Source organism: Nannospalax galili, unplaced genomic scaffold, assembly GCF_000622305.1.
Source record: "Nannospalax galili isolate Female #2095 unplaced genomic scaffold, S.galili_v1.0 scaffold60, whole genome shotgun sequence".
In the NCBI taxonomy this organism is placed as follows: Eukaryota; Metazoa; Chordata; class Mammalia; order Rodentia; family Spalacidae; genus Nannospalax; species Nannospalax galili.
The window spans coordinates 495905-501008 of NW_008346989.1; the positions used below are offsets into that span (position 1 = coordinate 495905).

The 5104-nt window shown below is 43.6% G+C and overlaps 1 long non-coding RNA gene across 2 annotated transcripts in view; it reads left to right on the forward strand.

The window, feature by feature from the left end:
* The window catches only part of LOC115072085, an 18051-nt gene extending 14592 nt beyond the window's left edge, over positions 1 to 3459 (forward strand). The window contains exons 2-3 of one of the 2 annotated variants that reach the window (XR_003851147.1): positions 16 to 74; positions 1396 to 3459. This is a non-coding gene — a long non-coding RNA (uncharacterized LOC115072085). Of the gene's footprint in view, positions 1 to 15; positions 75 to 1395 lie in introns of those variants that run through there. The other variant, XR_003851148.1, reaches the window with a different exon arrangement.
* The last annotated feature ends 1645 nt before the right edge of the window (positions 3460 to 5104 follow it).

The window sequence follows — 5104 nt, forward strand, 5'->3', positions numbered from 1 at the left end:
TTTCTTGCTGCTCAGGAGTTCCCACAGAGGCCCAAGTCAGATGAGGATCAGATGCTCTCAGACTTTCTCCTAAGGTCTGGATCCCTCCAGGAAAGATGCTGTCCTCAGGAATTTGGTGGTTGGTCTGTCCTGGGAGCAGGGCCTAGGAAAGATACTGGTCGGGGCAGCTGGTGGCTATACCACCCAGAGATGCAAAGGGAGATGTGGGCAGGAATATGCCCCAAGGGCTCCTGGGGACTGCAGGGAGGAACTGGGTTGGTCTGGATGCAAAGGATCAGGAAGCTGAGAGGTCAGCCCTGGTGTCCTGGAAAGAGGCTGGCGGGTTGTGCAGCCCAGAGAGGCAGAGGGAGGTGAGGGCAGGACCAGCCCCAGAGGGCTCCTGGGGACCACGAGAAGGAACTGGGTTCCTCTGGATGCAAGGGATCAGGAAGCAGTGGTGCTTCCTGCTGAGGGGTCAGCCCAGGTGTCCAGGAAAGAGGCTGGTGGGTTGTGCAGCCCAGGGAAGCAGAGGGAGGTGAGGGTAGGACCTGACCCAGAGGGCTCCCGAGAGAGAGGCTGCTGAGTTGTGTAGCCCAGGGAAGCAGAGGATTAGTTATGTTCTAACACTAACTTTTCCAAAAACAATTTTAAAGTATAAAATTTATTACATATATCTTTTAGTTTGCAGCAGATTTTCTCAAAGATAAAGACTGCCAACTGCAATCATAGAGAAAATATTAAGAAGCAGCAACCAGGGCTGGGTAGATGCTCAGCAATTAAGCACGCTTTCTGCTCTTGTAGAGGACCGCAAGTTTGGTCCTCATGACATATGGCTCCTAACTGCCTGTAACTATAATTCCAGGGACTCCAATCACCTCTTCTGGCCTCCACAGGCACCCACATCCAGACACATACGCATACACAGAAATAAACATTTTTACAAAAAATTTTTTTAAAAAACTTGTTTCTTAAAAATATTTATTTTTTTTATTTTATGTGTATGAGTATTATGCCTACATGTAGGTAAGTGTACCTATGTTGTGCAGTGCCCATAGAGGAGAGAAGAGGCTGTCAGATCCCCTGGCACTGGAGTTATAGACAGTTGTTAGCTGCCATGTGGGTGCTGGGACTCAATCCCAGGTCTTCTGCAAGAACAGTCAGTGTTCTTGACCACTGAGCCATCTCTCCAGCCCTCCCCCAAAAGAACAACTTGTTTTTAAAAAGAAAGAAATGCTGTGTGTTCTTCATCTAGGGTCAATTTAAAATAGCTTTGCCCAGACCGCGTTCGTGTTTTCCCGTTTATTAATAGAAGTTTACACTCTTCTACAATATCTACAATCTATTTTGAGTTCAGTTGCCTGTAGTTTAAAATGAGAGTGATAATTATTTGAAGAGATGTAATTGTTCCATTAATAGTTATTGAAAGAGTGCCTTCTGTCTCCATCTTTGCTGAGAATCAATGACCACAGCTGTGAGTTATCTCCTGGACTGCACCTCACTTTCCACAAGGCTCACAGGTCTCCGTGTCAGCACCAGCAACCCCACGACTGTTGCACGGCAAGCTGGGAAACAGTGTTGTGACTCTCCTGGCTGTGTAAGTACTTTTAACAATCTAGACACTTAGGATCCAGTTTGCAGCTTCTTCAAACAGGAAGCCTAGTAGGGGGCAGTTCTGGCTGAATCGCACTGACAGCTAAGTAATTTGGGAAGAACTAGGACCCTGCTCATGTTGAATCTTCTGAACCTTGAAAAAAATGCACAGCTTTCTACTTACGAAGTTCTCTTGATTTCTTTCAAAATATTGTACAATTTTAAGTGCGCTGGTCTGACCTACATATTGATGAGTTTATCCCTATGTATGGTACATCACGCTGGTTGTATTACTATAAATGCCATTGTTTGTTCAATTTCAACTTCTAATTTGTATTGCTAGTATACAGATTCTGAGTTTTCATGTCTCTCACACTTGGCAACCTTCTTACACTCTCTTATTTACATATAAATATTTCTGTGAATTCCATGGGATTTTCTATATAACTATCTTCACAATTAATTGAAAAGTTTTAAAATTTTAATTTTTCATTTTCACTATAGGCATCTGTTCACCTCCCCTTCTTTCTAACTTTAATTCACCAGCTAGCAGTCTGTGTACAGTATTCAAAGGCGATGTCGTGGCCCTTTCTTGACCCTAGTGGGAAGAGTTCAGTGTCTGCTAAGAGTTGTGTCTGCTGTGTGGTTTGAGGCTCCTTCTTTCTCAGGCTGAGGAAATTCTGTGCCTGTTTTGGGAAGAGGGAGATTTCAGAGTGGGTGTTGGGTGTTTCACAGATGTCCCCACATCTGTTGAGATAATCATATTTCTTTTCTAATTTTATTACTGAGGTGAACTTACTTTACCCATGATAGAGCAAACGTCCACTCCTGGGTTAAGCCCTATTTATCACTACCCCTTTCATATATTGCTTACGTTTTGTTTAGCTCTTTTGGTTATATTTTCTTGAGGAGTGTGAGCTTGTAAGTTTTTTTAGTCTAATATATTTTTTTCTATAAGAAGAGTGGCCTCATATGATGGAGTGCTGCCTGCCCTTGGATGGTCTACTAGTATTATGTAAAGTTGGTCTCACTTCCTCCACATGCTTGGTTGAATTTACCAGTCACAATGTCTGGGCCCAGGAATTTCTTTGTAGGAAGGTTTAAAAGAACTGATTTAGTTTCTCCAATAGATTATTTCTTTCTTTCTATGTGAACCTCAACAGCATTGCTGTTTTCTGAATCTATCTTCATGTAAATTGTTGATTTATTGGCATTGGAGGATTATTTTCTTATTTTAAACTTCATGTGTATAGAATCTGTAACCACTCCCCATACTGATGAGCTGTCTTCTGTCTTCTTTCCTGGTTAATGTAGCTGGAGTCTAACAGTTTTCTCAAATTTCTCAGTGAGCCTGATTTTTGTCTATTTCAGTTCTCACTGATTTCCACACAGATCTTCTCTCAGTTTCATTTGCTTTATTTTTTGAGAGTGAATGTCTCAATCTGTTGCCCAGGCTGGCTGGAACTGGTGATGCTCCTGTTTCTGCCTGCCGATGCAAGCCTGACAAGCATGGACCAAGCCTGGCCTTTTCTGAGCACGTGCATGGCATTAGTGGGAGACGTTCTTTATTCTAACATACTGGCCCGGCTGTGTCTACCTGCACACATGGGGAACTTGATATGTTGTTTTCTCTCAGTTCAAAATATTTTCTACACTCTTGATTGAATTATCTTTAGGCACATGGGTGGTAGAGAAAGGGTAACTCATGTTCAAGCGTTGGAGCCTCTCTTTCTGAGCATTTCTGTCTGCGTAGTGTACTTTTGCTGGGTGCTCTCTCGAGTTCCATTGGGTCATGCTCATATTTGTGTTGCTCAGACTTCCTCTTTTCATTACTGGTTTTCTCTCTCCTGAGAGACCTGAGTGACTCCATCTTGGATAAAACCTCCATAGGACTGACTGAGCCCTGGGCCCTGTTCCGAGAAAAACCACAATACTTGGACAGGATAGAGAACACCCCCCCCCCCCCGCCCCGCCAATGTCAATTAACCAAGGACAGGAAAGCACTAAATGTCCAAATGTCTTTTCAGATTTCCTGAAGCCAGCAGCTTATGGTTTGGCACTGGGCTGCAACCAATCAGATGCTTGACAGGCTGGAGACCCCCTAGTCCCCTACTTGCTGAACTTGCTGAAATAAACCTATAAAAACCTGTCTCCCAAATCAAGGGGTCTCACATCTGACATCCGCTGAGTCGGTGACAGAGTGGGCCCAAGCTTAAGCTTGCAACAATAAAAGAACCCTTGTGTGTCTCCATCGGTCAGCTCCTTGGTGGTCTCTGGGGTCTCGTGAACTGGGCACACTGGGCACAAGTTCTGTTATTTAGATCTGAGTATTGAAATCTTTGACCTCAGTTGTGAATCTATTCTTCCCTAACTCTTATCACTTTGGCTCTTTGATTTGGCACCTAGACACCTGGGGATGTTTGTGATCTCTGGCCGAGCTGGAAGTGTTATTGCTATGAAATGATGCCAGTGACCAGTGGTCACACTCTGCTCTGAAATGCCCCTTTCCATCTTTATGCGGCCGTTCTCCCTTTCTTCGGATTCATTTTAGTCTAACCTGCATGTGTCCATCATCTTAATTCCCTCAGTAGGACTGCCTTATTATATTTAATATGAATTTTCTTTAGGCAGAATATATCTGGATTGAGCTTTGTAAAATTTATCTAATCTAATGATTTTGGACTTTTGATGTGTTTAGACCAGTTAAATTTACTTTACAGACTGTGCTTAAATGTACCATCTTATTACTTATTTTATGTATCACATCTGTTCTCCGTTCACTTTCCCTTCTGTAATTCTTTGTTATTTTATGATTGTTTGGGGTTTATACTGTGTGGCCTTAACTAATTATAGTCTATTTTTATTTTATCAGATATCACTTCACAGTTTAAGAATTTTAGAGTATTATATCCTACAATTTGTTTAATCCTTCTACATTTGGAATTCTTGTTGTCAAGTGTTTTTAGTTGAATATTTTGTAAATCCCACAATAAATGGCTATTTTTGGTTCAGATATTTTTGTAATCCTGAAAGCCTTGTTGCGTCTGTCTGGCAAGGGGACAGCTGGATACTTTCAGGTCTGGCTTTTGACCCTGGTGATGGGCTCATAGGCCTGCTGCCTTTGCCATCCCGAGTGTTCCACTGTGTGTCTCACCCCCAGGAGGTGGACCGTTCTTGCCACTCCTCAGCTCAACCCCAAAACAGAGCATCAAGACCACCTGGAGACCCGGCAGAGGAGGCTGCAGCCTAGCTGCCTGGTCTGGGTAACTCCCAGGCCTTGCCTGCCGGTGGGGTCCCTGTTTGAGGAGACAAACGGTGATCAGTCATGCTAGGGCAGCCTTACCCCCAGTAGCTGGGACAAAGAGAAGCTCAATCTAGAAAAGTCATCTCAGGGGCACAGGGAAAACATCACCCTGTCAACCCTGAATGTGGGATTTCCTGGGCAGCCTTAGACTTTGACACTGGAAAGCCTTTATTTCCTTCCTTCCTTCCTTCCTTCCTTCCTTCCTTCCTTCCTTCCTTCCTTCCTTCCTTC